The sequence below is a fragment of the Cupressus sempervirens genome, chromosome 10, assembly GCF_028749045.1.
Source record: "Cupressus sempervirens isolate cs-2001-9-10 chromosome 10, ASM2874904v1, whole genome shotgun sequence".
NCBI classification, from domain to species: Eukaryota; Viridiplantae; Streptophyta; class Pinopsida; order Cupressales; family Cupressaceae; genus Cupressus; species Cupressus sempervirens.
The window spans coordinates 746588412-746603437 of NC_143127.1; positions in this window are offsets into that span (position 1 = coordinate 746588412).

Here is a 15026-nt window from a genome sequence, read left to right on the forward strand (position 1 = left end):
AGGCCTTACCTGTACGACCCTGTCAGTTGGGCAGTAGCAGTGATTTTGTGAGTCAGTTTGGGGCAGATTGTGAGGTCTTCGTGTGGCATTAATTTAGCATTCATATCCGGAAAAATTGGAGCTATTCCAGGTGCACAAACTAAAGTTTTGATTGCCAAAATATTGCATTAGAATAGTCAACACTGTCATTGCATAAATAGTTATTTCCAGTCATTAATAATTGTTGTAAAAGTTTTGTTATTTGCATTCCAAATCTGAACTGGGTTATTGTTCATGTCATAACATTGCATTGTCAAGAGCTTGATGTATTAGAAGTGCATAGTTGTGACAGTCTCTCATTGTAATCAGTTCTATTTGCCGTCATAAAAATCAAAATTGCATTGGACTTCATATTTGAGTTTCATATTGTCATCTATCTCTTAGATTGGTAGTGTTATAATCTGGAATTGTTGTTCATACATTATTGGCATCATATATTGAGGTTTCATTGTACAACAATTAGTAATATTGCAGCCTTATTCGGTTACATGCCAACTGTTTGACAAAATTCCTAAGTCCAGTTTGAGGGTTTCAGTGGCCTTTATAGTAAGGGTCATTACACATATGCATGTGATCCAAAAGGTTATTTTGCCATCTCAAATCACTCGGTGAAGTCCCATTTTGAGCTAGTGTCAAAATTTGCAATTTTGCCTAAGTGTCAAATAGCGACAGGAGGCCCAGTTTGTCTTTGAATATATTTTACCTAGGAATGTGTCATGACCCACCACTTTGGGGATATTTAGTATGCATAATAGAGGACCTATGTTCCAAGTCTCAAGTCATTTTGAATCTGTTTGACTAGGTTTCAAACCCTTCAAAGTTGGTCATTTACTGTTTTGTACATGTGTAGTTGTTCACAATTCTGGGAAGCCCTATTCAACCAATGATATCTTTGACCCAGTTGACCCAAATGAAAAAATTATTTGTAAATTGTGTTCCAAGGGTCAGACACTTCATATGTTCCAATTTTGAGACCAGGATGAATCCATTTGATCAGTTTGCTAACATGATAAAAAACCCAGTTTATATTGTTTGTTATGGGTAAGGTATCCTAATTGATCTGTACCCCTGTTCGGCACATTATAACTTTGATCTCATGATTGATAAGCCTAAACTGATTGTACCATTTTTTTGTGTTCTAAAAATCCTTCAAGTATGCCGATTCTCAAGTCATGAAGAATCCATCTACATACTTTCTTATGTCCATCCGTTTACCAAAAATTACTTTTTGACACATTTCCTAGTTAAAATTTCCAAGTGCCTGTTTTCAGAAATTCGCCAAATGTGCCCTATGATTCGTCATGAGCCCAACACATGGAATTATATTCTTTTCATGGCAAAGAATTTATATCCTAGTTTTTAGAACCCCAAGTGATCAATAACCCCATTTTATAATGCCAAACCTGAGCCCAGTTTATGTTTTTTAACATTGTTTGTTTGCAGGATAATTGAAGTATGGATGTTCGGCAATTAAAATCTTTTGATTAAGAATTTCTCATGGGTTGAGAATTTGCAGTATGTTAGAGTGTGTAGGATTGAACACTCATGCCGATTTTCATGGTCTGGTTACTTGATTGAGTCAGTCTTTAACCCCAGTTGGCAGGCCTCCAGACACAAATTCACAATTGCAGAATTGATTAAAAGATCCTAAAGATGCCTTGAGTTTTTTAAAGTGATATTTATTTATAACGAAATCACATGAGGAGAGTAAATGGGGAATGTCATTTTTAGGGCGATCAAATGTGTAGAATTATATCGTTGGTAGAAAATAAAACATGGTATTGATTAATAAGATTGGTACTCTAATTTTATTATAACTTTATAAAAGTTTTAAGTGATTAAAACTTTGTGTAAAGCAGAAGAGAACCAATGATTAATGTAAGAGGATGACCTTCATGACATATGTTAAATAAAAGAGAGAAAATATGGCACCAGGGCATATTTTAAATAAAAGAGAGTTCACATGTTGAATTAGAAGGGATGACAAGACTAAAAGCCGCATTTTTTAAAATGTGAGTTTTCAATGCAAAGAAGAACACATGCAGGCAAGGAACAACCACAATAATGGAGACATCCCTTCATTAATTAAAGAGAAACATAAACATTAGAAGCTACATGCCTTTGAGAAAGAACTCCATGCAAGATTAAGAAACCGCTGCAGAGAAGGGAAACTTGTGAGTGGAAGGTTGCAACAATATTTTAAAAGGAACTTCAAAAAAATCATATAACAAAGGAGCCACGGCAATTTACATCAATAAAAAAATGTCTCCATATGCCAATGTTAAGAAGACTCAAACCCATGCATTCGAACCAAAATGAGCACTCACGCAATTGGCAAGGGATTCACTTCATATCACACCAGCACAGTAGAGAAAAGAGTCTACGCATGTAGATGCTGAAAGAACCAATGCTAAGAAAGAAAAGAATCAGCCAATGCCAATTCAAGGAATCCAATGGTCAAATGTAACAAGCTGCTCATGCCTTCTAACAGAGAGTTGATATTGCACAATGATTAAAGGGCAATCAATTAAAGAGGGAACCCACATTTTGAGAATGGGATCAGATAAAGAACAAGGAGCGGAAGATATAAATAAGAGACATCAAACATAAAGGAGGTAGGTAGTTGAAAATGGAAGGAGCCTGTAGTTTTTAAGAGGAAAGCCTTCATGCCATTTGCATGAGGAATTGTCAACATCTCAGCCAAGCAGCCGCAGCCGTAATAAGAAAGAACTGCAGTCAACAGAAAAGACTCCCAATGTAGCATTAAAGAAGGAAGCTCATGGTTGCTTAAAATAATGGTCAACGCATGTTCAAAGGAAAACATGCTGGAACAAACAATGTACTCAAGCCTTCAAAGAGCATCCACGTAGAGCAGTCATAGTTCACAGGAAAGCGATTTTATCCCATATTCGCTGTGTGGTGAAATTTAAATCTTTAAATATGATTCCAAACAACATAAGTAGTGTCCTAAAAGACACATGGCTTTTGAAGCTGCAGCCTTGTGTGTGGGGCCCGTGGGTGAAAGATAATATAATTTGATGCTTGCTGCGTACAAGCCCAAGCCAAGTCTATAATCGAAAGTTGGTTTGAAAAGAATTATGATCTCACGCCCAACGTAAGATCAGGAAGCACATTTTGAAGGTCCTCCAATTTTACACTTGCGTATGAGCGGGAGCAAATTTCTAAGGAGCTTCGATCATACGCTAAGGCAAGTGTGCTTGTAAGAGCGTAAGTCAAATTTTGAAGAGGTCTGCGGATATGTCTTGAGCATAAGAACGTAAAGGGTGTCCAAGGTCATAAGGACATAAAGGCAACACCCAGTGGATGAGCATAAATGAAGATGTTAAAGGCTCCAGATTTATGTGATTGGTTGTAAAAACGTAAAGGAGATTCATAGACGTATGCACGTAAATGGAGATATGGAAGAGTTTCGATCTTATGGGATATGGGAGAAATAAAATATTCATGGTGCGTATGTACGTAAAGAAAATTTCAAATTAATATTAAAATATTAATTAATTTAAAATATAATTCGACATGTGGAGATAGTAGATTGGGGGATAAGGATATTGAAAGTAAAATGAAATTTCAAAGAGGATCAATGCATCAAATGAAAAATTTCAAATATTTTAAATTTTATATAGTCCAAACTATATAATTTTAAAAAATTTTCATTTTAATGTTTTGTTCTCAGTCTAGGGGCTTGTTTTTCAAATTTCTCTAACAAGGGCATTTTTTATCAGAAATAGGTAGTGCAGCATATCATTGGAGCTGGGAAGAGCTGAATTTTTTGAATTTGGGGTTAGATTTTGCACAGGTCTTCACTGGTTTAGTCTATAAGCAAATTTTCAATTTTTAGAGGCATCCTCAGTGGAATGAGCAAAATTCAGCAAGATGTATTAGAATCAGATAAAGGGTAGTTTTGAAGGCTTGGTAAAGTTTGGGTGTGAAGAAAATAAATTCTAGAGGGTTTCCTTGGCTTGTTTAAGTCAGTTTTTAACTGAATTTCACTTTTACATGGGTAAAGGCCAGGCATCAAATCAGTTATTTCTTTTAATCATATGCTTCAGATATTTGGTGCTAGTAGAGCCAGAATGATGAGGATTTGATTCACCAGTTGAGGGGAAAGGTGAGAGAGTTGTTTTAACCTGTTGAGAAGGTTTTCCAAGTGGACAGATGTCATGTTCAGATTAGATCTGGGCATGAACTCTTCTCTTATATCTTCTTTTCTATTCCTCCTTGTAAGGGTTCCAGTCTTGGTCACTGAGAAACCAGTAGGTTAGCAGTTTTCTCTAGGTAATACCAGCAGGGTTCCAGTTGTTTTACTGTGAGACCACATTCTTTCAGCATATTCTTTCTTGTATGAACAACAATAGGAAGATTAATATAGACAGTTTAGATCTGTTAGGTTTTTATGTTTTCATTTCGTGCATATGATTGTATAATTTCAAGGAAATAATACAAAGAATAGCATATGGTTGAGTTTCATCTTTAATCCTGTCTCCTTTATCAGATAATTTTCAATGTTTTATAGTCTTTGACATAGTGCTTAGGTTGTATTTGCAGTCCCTTAAGGCTGTATGTTAGTCAATGTTGCTTATGACCCAAGGGGTTGTGTAAATACTTCAAGGAATCAATAGGGTTGCAAGTTTACTGATGGGGATATCATGTAAGAATGAGATTTAATTTGAGCATTGATGTCTATTTACAAGTTGAATAGATAGATTAGATATCTAAAGATGCACATATGTCTCAGATATTCATATGTATGTTTATGATTCATGGGACTGCCCAATGGTTAAGGCACTAATTAGTTACAGGATCATTAGGTCTTATTACTGCATATCTAAGGTTTTTTTGAATTCAACATTAAAAATCAAATGATCTTTACATTTTATGTTGAAGGATCTAAATAGAACGCCCTCACTCAGCTTGTGAATATTCTAGATTTGCATTTAGTTACTGTAGATCTGTGTCATTTCATGAGTTACTAGGAGAAATAAGGGCTTGTATCTGCTTAATAGATTTAGGGATATGTTTTTGCACTGGTACGGTATCAATTGAATCTCAGGTCTACCCACCTAGGTTTAGCAGAGCCTGAAGAAGAAGAAGGGTCATGCCTTATAGTTGTCCTGTTGTCAGAAATGGCATGTTGAAAATGGGAGTTAGCTGCCCCGAGACCTGTCATTTTTTTAGTGGGATAATTGAAAACCTTCCAGCATTTTCAAACACCAACAAATGGGACATTACATTAGTCCCCTTAAGTTGATCCAAAAGATCATCAATTCAAAGAATTGGATATCTATTTTTCACACTAATTTTGTTAAGTGCCCTATAATCAATACAAAGTCTCCATGTCCCATCTTTCTTTCTTGCCAAAACAATAGGGCTTCCAAAAGGTGAAGAACTTGGCCTAATATGTCCCTTTTCAATCAATTCTTGAACCTGTCTCTTAATTTCATCATTTTCCAAAACTAATTTCCTATACATTGGTTCATTGGGCAATGGTGTTCCTAGAATTGGATCAATAGAATGCTTGACCTAGTAGTGTGTTGGGACCCCTACTAGTGATTTAAACACACTATGGTATTCATCTAAGATTTTATCCATCTCTTTTTTCTAGTCTACTATGGTGGCCACTTTAGTATGTGTGTTAAGGACAACTGACTTTATTTTCTCAGAATGAATCATGAGGAGTACAAAATTTTTGGTTTGAGCAATTAAATGTTTACATTATTTAGTAGTAATTAAAGAAGAAGCTTGAGTTGGGCATACCTTTGGTACTCGATATCTCTTTTCACCAAGCTTGATTGTTACACTACGTGGTCTTGATTTGTACACTCCATGTCTTTGATACATGTATGGCTGTCCTAAAAAAACACGACATACATCTAAAGGTGCTACATCATAGATTATTTCATCCTTGAATGATTTGATTGAGTATGATAGGTGAAATTGCTAATTTATCTGAATATCCTTTCCTTCACTAACCCATCCCATAGAGTATGGTTGTGGATGTCTTGTCACTTTTAAAATTAATCTCTTGGCTTTCTCCATAGAAATTAAGTTCTTTTGGCTCCCACTATCAACAATAAAATGTAGAGGCTTTCCACTAACCCACATTTGTGAATGGAAAAATCTCTCATCTTCTCGTCGGACTACTTTTGTTGTTGCAACAATGGCATACATGTCTACTTCTATTACTGAATCATTTTTAGGAGTTTCCATTGGTGTAGCTTTAGGCTCAACTTTCTCTCGTATTTCTATCATGAAAGTCTTCTTTGACAATCCTTTGTGTTATGAGTTGGACTCCTATGTATCTCATACCACATGTCCATATCTATTTGTGTCTTTTTTATAGCCTACCACATATTCTTAGGTGGATTCAAGGGAGGGTCCCCACTAGTTTTCCCTTGAATTTATTATTGCCTTCACCCCTTGGCTTATTATTTGAAAAGTAATCCCTTTTTCCTTTATGTTTTAACTCAATTCTTGTAGCATATTTGTAAGTAGTTGCCAATGTTTCAATATTCAAGAATTCTATTTCAATTTGAATGTACCTATGAAGCCCACTATGATATTTCAGAATTTGATGCTTCTTTGAGTCTTCTATGCCAAGTTTTGTAGAGAGTGCATGGAATGTATTGGTGTAATCCTACAAAGATTGATCCCTCTTTTGTCAAAGTAACTATCATTCTATATATTTGTGTTCATATACATCTTCAAGAAAGTATGCTTCTTTTATGTATTCCACAAATTCTCCCCAAGTGTGTTTGTTATCAGAGAGTATTTCCAACTCTTCTCCTACTTCATTTCCTTTATTCAATACTCTCATTTCCCATGCTAGTTTGATGTGATTTTTAGCTTTCATGAGGGAAAATGTTATTCTTTTTTTAATCAAAAATATTATTTATAGAGAAATATCATTCTAATTTGGATAACCAATCATCAAAAGCATTAGCATCAACTTTTCCTTCAAAGTCTACGATATCAAAGTTCACATGTACTTTAAAAGGAGTGCTCCCATGGAATGGTGCTATTGAGTTCAACACTTGTTGGGTTTAAAATTTCTAAAAACTTACTCATCATATGTTCTCGATACCTGGCCAAAGCCTCTTCCACCATCTTCTTCACAGAGTCTGCCAAAGTATCTGACATCTTTGGTTTTTTACACCACAAATGTTATTATTTTTTGCAAAAACACCTGAGCTATGTCTCATGCTGTATATGTAGTATGCATGGGTGAGAAGTGGGAAACCTTGGTCAATGTGTCAACCATCACCAAAATGACATCATGGTAGTGAGAAGACATGGGAAGACCAATAATAAAATCCATAGATATAGCATCCCACTTCCACTCTAGAATCTCATGAGGCTAAAGAAGTCCACCAGAATGATAGTACTCTGCCTTTACCCTTTGACACTCAAGGCCTCTCTGAAAAATGCTAGAAATCTATAGTCTCATGCCTAGCCAGTGATATAACTACCTTAGATCTGCATGTAGCTTCTTAACACTGGAGTGCACTGCATAGGGTGCTCTATGAGCCTCAAGTACAATTAGCTCATTAAAAACCCCAATGGAAGGTACATATATACATCCTCTATGACACAAAATTCCATCAAACTCCAATGAATACTCTGAGTACTTCCCTTTTAAGGGTCTCTGAGAATGCACCAATTGACTAATTTTTGCATAAAGCTTATCTTTTGACAAATGATGTAGGATTCACTCTCTCAAATAGGTGCAAGTAGTCATAGATAAAAGCTCATGGTGCCTTCTACTTAAAGCATCTGCAACCACATTCTCCTTTCCCTTGATGTAATGAATGTTAAATTCATATTCACAAAGTAACTCCATCCACCTTCTTTGCCTAGCATTAAGGTTCAGCTTTGTAAATATATACTGCAAACTCTGATGGTCAAAATGAAGCTAGAATCTATGACCTAGAAGGACATGTCACCACCTCACAAAAGTATGAATAACTATTGCAAGCTCTAGGTTGTGAGTAGGGTAATTAAGTTCATGAGTTTTCAACTTCCTAGACTCATAGGAAATAGGTCGTCCATCCTGCATAAGGACTACCCCTATACTATCCAAAGATGCATCTGTACACACCACAAAATCCACCAAAGGATCTAGCACTGTAAGGATTGGTGCACTCATGAGGGCTCTTTTGAGCTCTTGGAAAAATCTCTCACATTTTTCTATGCACTCAGAATTCTTCCCCTTTCTCTGAAGAGATGTGATTGGGTGTACCAATCTAGAGAATGTTGTAAGAAAGCATTGGTAATAGCCTTCTAGCCCCATAAAACTCCTCACTTCAGTGACACTAGTGGGTTTTGGCCAATCCATGATGGCTCTAATCTTTGATGGATCTATCAAGACTCCATCACCTGACATGACCCAAATAATGTATCTGGAGTCTATAGAACACACACTTCAACAAGCTACCATACAACTAGTTCCGTCTCAACTTTTGCAATACTTGTCTTAGGTGTTCTTCATGTTCCTTCTTATTAAAATAATTAATGCAGTAGGTTTTCTTCTAGAGCCAAATGCCCACCTACCACCCTTGACGACCTATAACAGTTAGAACTTCAACGCGAGTAGGTGAGTTTGAAATTTGAAAAGAGAGGGAACCATTATTTTGGCAATAGACAAATGGAATGAATCTAGTTCATTCGATCAATTAATTGATGTAGTTGTAGAAGAGTAGAGAGAAGGATTGAATCAGTTATAGAGAAGAAAATTGATCAGCAGATCAAAGCAAAGAGTTTAGAAGAGAGAAGGGTTTCAACACGTGTTGGATCTTTTGTCATTCTAAAAGTTATCATTGATTCAATTGTGATGCAGTGATTTCTCTAGGCATTGTTGAATGCAACCATTAGAGCTATAAGTTTAAAGTTTATTAGTTTGAAGATTTTAGGATTTTTTTGGTTGAAGCTAAATGCTCCCAAATTTTGTAATAGGTTTTTTGAATAGAATATAAGCAAGCAAGAAAGCAAGAATACATATCTTGTTCTTCTTATCTTCTATTCATTATTGCAAGTTTTGCATTTGAGAAGCTTCTTGTTGAAATCTTCATCCTTCAGCTCTTTGTATTTTAATGGTAGTCTATCATACTATCACTTGGTTTGGTCTTTGACTGGGTTAAAACTTTGTTGTTTCTACTGAGCTCACTCAGCATCTCGACATCCCTTATTGCCGAGCTCGCTTGGCATCCTCTTGTATCGAGCTTCACCTCATAGTGGTGACTGAGCTCACTCGGCATCACTTGTTGCCAAGCTCACTCGACATTGTCTTGTGTCAAGTTTCCCAAGTTTCAAGTTTACTCGATGTCTTCTTGTGCTGAGAAAAATTGACACTCGACACTACTTTGTGCTAAACAAAATTCTATGTTGCGAGTACATTTCTCACACATCTCATTACGAGAGTATATTAGAATATTATCAAGGAATATGACCAAAAACTAATCCAAAAAGGTATAGAATACTCCATTCATGAGGCTCATGAATACAATTGAAGCATTCATGAGTCCAAATGGCACCATGGTGAACTTGTAGTGACCATACCTCATATGGAATGCAGTCTTGTGGATCACTCTCCACAATCCTCAACTAATGATAACCTGACTTTAAATCTATCTTTAAGAATACTTGGGCACCCTATAACTGATTGAAGAGATCATCGATCCAAGGAAGCAAGTATCAGTTCTTAATGGTTACTTTTTTCAACTGTCAATAATCAATGTACAACTTAAGTGATCCATCCTTCTTTACGAAGATCACTAGTGCAAGGTGACACACTAGGTCGAATATGCCCTTTCTCTAAGAGTTCCTCCAACTAAGTCTTTAGCTCACCAAGCTCATGAATAGTCATCCTGTAAGGTGCTCTCAACACTGGCTCGACTCTTGGCACAAGATCTATGTGAAAATCCACTACTCTAAGTGGAGGCTTACCAAGGAGCTATGAAGGAAATACATCTGAAACTCTTGTAAAATTGGAAAATCATCAAGGGATGGCTCCCCCTGTGAATCTTCCTCTCTATCACTAATGGTGATAGCAAAAAATTGACATCCCTTTCACATGCACCATCTAAGGTGCATAGCAAAAATCATATGAAGAGATATTGGTCTCTTCACTCTAAAGATCACTCTAGAGATCCCATATTCATCTACACATTCTACTGTCTTTTGTCGATAATCCATCTTGGCACTGTGGGCATAAAGCTAGTCCATGCCAAGGACAAAATCATAAGAACCTAGAGGGGTAATGTGTAGATCAAACATAGTGGTCATCTTTCCAATATGAATCTGGCAATCATGTACCATGGAACTAACTGACACTCTAGCTCCCGAGGCTAACTCTACTTCCCAATTGACATCCTATCTAATTGTCACTAGCCTGCAACACTCTGCTACATATAGAGATATAAAAGAGTTAGTAGCTCTAGAATCAAATAAAAGAACCATACTACCCTATATTATACCTATGGCCCTGATAACTATGGTTTTATGCTCAGCTTGGTGGTTGTCAACCATTGCAAATACTCTTTGGGATCTACCCATGTCAACAACTGTAGGCTCTGAGATAGCCCCTCTTTGACCACCAGATGACTATCCTTATAGAAACTCTCTAGCTAGATGACCCATGACACCACAAGTGTAGCACGGTTCTTAGGTATAAGCTTGTATGCCTATGATCTCGACTGTTGTGGACCCCTAGAAGACTACTGAGTCTTTGCTGACTATAACTGTGGGGCCTGTGCCTTCTAATCCTATTTAGGACCCTGTGACTACCATTGCTTGGGCTTAGATCCCTAACAACCCTATGATGGTTTTTGCTACTACTAGGACTATTGGCCCTTAGAAGACCCTACTACATAGTTCTGATTCCCTTTCCAAGTCGGTTTCTATTGTCCTGACTACTAGGTAGAGTTTTAGTTTTGAGACTGATCCTGAGACTTCTATCTACCCTGAGTATCCTTAGCAACTAGTGCTATCTCAACTACCTATTTGAAAGTGATAGGGAAGACCAAATGGACTACACCCTAGAGTGTGAAATTCAGGCCCATGATGAATGATGGATCTGCAATTTCTCATCCTTATGTATTCAACATAAGGAAGGAGATCAAGAAATTGACTCTCATATTGAGCTACTATGAGGCCCCTCTGATGTAGAAGATGAAAATCCTCTATCTGCTTCTATTTGAAGTGCTCAAAAAGGTACCTCTCAAAATATAACCAAAAAAGTCTCCCATGTGAGGGTATCAAAATATAACCAAATGGAGGCATTCTCCCTCAGTTGATGGACTGAAATTTGTGCCTTTAGATTACTCCCATAAGGACATAATCCAAGACACTGCTGTAGACTCTGTAACTAGGCCTCTACTACTACCTCATTAGTGGAACCGAGAACAATGGTGGCTAGAGTTGTATCAACTCCTTGATCTCATCTCCTAGACATCTAAGAGGTCTATCAGGTGGTGGTCCTAATTGAGATACCAACTCACACTCATGATCACCCTATCCCTCAAACTACATTGGTGGGGGACTCCTACTCCTCTCTCTACCATCTGCCCCACCTCCTTTGGGATCCCGTGCTTCTCCTTTGAGAATTTGATGCTTGGGTTGTACTATGGTAGCCTTTGTTGGACTACTCCAATCAAGATTTTGAGGGCATCCAAAATATCTTGATTAGGGTTTGGTGGTGGTGGTGGAGGTGGAGGTCTATCCTCCTATTTTTCCCTAGCACTTTTCACTCTATGACCTCTGCCTCATTAGTTATTTTGTGTGATGGGAGACATCATACAAAAATTAGGTTTTAGGTAAGTTGAAACATAATGGTTTTATGTTCCTAGCGTTGAAACACCACTCTAATAGCAAGAAAGGTAGACTTAAGTTATAAATTAACATAATGTCATAATGATTATAGATATCTTGATGAATATATTATAAATCATTTGGCTCTCAAAGAACATTTTAATTATTACCAATAAGGAACATCAACACTCAACTCATTGAATGAAGAGTAGAAGAATAAACCAAGAGATATCATAGATGCATAGGTTAATGAAGCTAGATAACATTGGCTACCCAATCTTTCATATGCATCATATGACAATGGGACAAGATAGATTAGAGTTTGAATTTGTGGGACATGGGAAACGTTAGCAACAAACTCTATTTATGGGCATCGAGATCCCACTCTATATCTATGGAAAAATTCATGGCTTTATCATAGTATGGGTTGAATTAAGGCCTTGAAGAAAAGAGATACTATGATGCCTCACCATGATATTGAATGAAGATACAACATACAAGAATTAAACATGGTTCATCAATTATTTTTAAGACACCTTCAATTTTTATTCGAGACATCTAGTTGGTGTCCCTACCTAGTGTAATACTTGTACTTGTTTACCCTATCCATGTTTTATCTCATATTATTTAGTCACAAATATTATAGATTTAGAGAGGTGGTTGTAATGGTATTTCCTTGATTGACCTGTCTAGGCCAGAGAATGGAGCTTTGACTCATTGTTTTCAATGTCAATCAACGTGGATATCCACCCTTGGTCCCTGTCTAAATGGTAATCCTTATGGTTCCTCTTACCTCCAAACTTTCTTCCAAGTATAATGATAGAAGTTCATATGCAAATTATTCATATATGCATTTGTATCCAATGATATATATATATATATAAAGATAATTTATTCATATTAATATGCAAGCCATTATAATATTATAAAGCTACCATTTATATTACTAGAGTATAAATCTAAATCATATTAGTGAGAGTCTTCTCTTGTTCGCTAATTATTGTTCTTCTATTCAATGCCCCTCGCTATCCTCCAATCTGTAGTCTTCCTGCTTCACGTATCTTCATCTGCATCCTTACCAAGGGAGCCTATTTTCAAATGGTATCACTCTTCATTCTTCAAGAGAGGCATCTAGTAATAAGTCATACATTCAAAAAAATAACAACTTTTGGTTTATATATAATTACTTATTTATTTGTAGTTTGTCTATCCTAATCAAACTGCTTCATTATCAACTTCTCAAAAAATTAGGCTATGTTATTATTGATGGATTGCTCAACCATATTGTATTAAGTCACTGATATTTCATAATATATGAATTAATCACTATTCTTTTTTTTATGCTATCATCACTAAATGCTATTCTAATCTTTAGTCTGTTGTATATTCATCTTACACACTTTCATTCTCTAATTGGAGAAGTTCTTGGCTTTTAATATTGAAATCTCCACTATAGTTGTAGGGATCAATGATTTTGGAGTTAGCCAATTTTAGTTGCCCTAAACATTTTTGTAAATAAAATCTTTGTCTTCTTCATAATGATTATCATTGTTATCTTTGACTTATGATGATCATTGGTCATTCGATTAGAATCACAATGTATGATATACTATTGTATGACATATTTAATATTTGTTGATCAATTCTCAATGATTGTTGTCTAGAGACTAGAAAATTATGATATCTTTTAATATAGTATAAGGAAATTTTTGATTTTATTGATTTTAGTTTTACTTTATATTCTATCTTTGAAGAATAATTTTAGGAGTTATTAGATGGGGGCATGGAAATTGCTGCAGTTTGATGAATAGACTAGAAATCTAGACATACCATACTATTGCTTATATCCAATATATAAGATGTTATATATCAAATCTATAATTTTTTTTATAGATATTATTCCCTATATTAGTATGTGAGAAATAATGCATTAAAACATTACCATGCTACATACATCAAGCATACAAAATAAACATATATTCATGTATACCACAATGAACATGAATGCTATTGCCTGTAATATATAACAATTTCTGATATGATCTCGAAGCTTATATTTAATGTGGTTATCTACTCTTATGTGCACCAATGGTGTAATGGGGATTTCATTTCAAGCATTGAGGGATATCAATCATCACTCATGAACCCATTCAGAAAAATCCTACATCTACTAATTTTTGATCCCTCAAGATATCAAGAAAATGACCTTGTGATCAAGAAAACATAAAATTCAGCAATTAAGCATCACTTTGATTGAAAATTCATTAATTAATCACCCACCAAAATATCAAACAAACAACCATTGTATTGTCACTTTTAAATCATCCAATAACCAATTAAACATAACTCACCAATACCTCAAACCAATGGAATTCATTCATTCAATCCATCATTCATGCAAACATCAATCATTCAACATCAATTGAATGGTCAATTGAGGAAAGTAATCTAATAAGCATTGATGTTAATTGCATTAAATCAACACTTTAAATAAAAGTGATAAAGATCACATCATAAATTGTGATTTATTACATCTAATAACATTGTTGTTCATCTTGGTATCCATGACTATACTTTTATTATGTATACTTGATATACATAGTATGATAATATTTTAATGCATAAAATCTCTTATATTAATGTAGGCAATAAAATGTATATAACAAATGATGTAGTTTGCAGAGAGCTTCTTATATATTTGGTATAAGCAATAATGTGAAATATGTTGATTTTTAGTGTATTCATTAAATTGGGGCAATAGATCATGCTTGTTGATGGAGGAAATACAAGTAGGGAGAAAGTAATTTGAGGTTCTCTTCTAACAACACCATATCATGGTGGATGGGTGGCGGCCTAACACATGAGGCCATGGGGATCAAGGTGTATACTAACCTCTACAATTGTTAATAATTGGAATGCATTCAAATAAGTCTTAGTCATAGGAGAGAAAATATTCAGTGTTCATTCGTCGCTCTTGGGCTTGATTGGAAAGGACAAATGCATTATAAGGAGGCAAAAAAATGAGTCATCTATTGAGAATGCAAAACCTTAGGTGGGGTTATGCAGCCAAATGAGTGGGTGCTTATTTTGTGCTCATGGGCTTGATTGGAAAGGATAGGCTCCCAATGGTTGGAAATTTCTTTAAGGGATTATTGAGTGTGGAT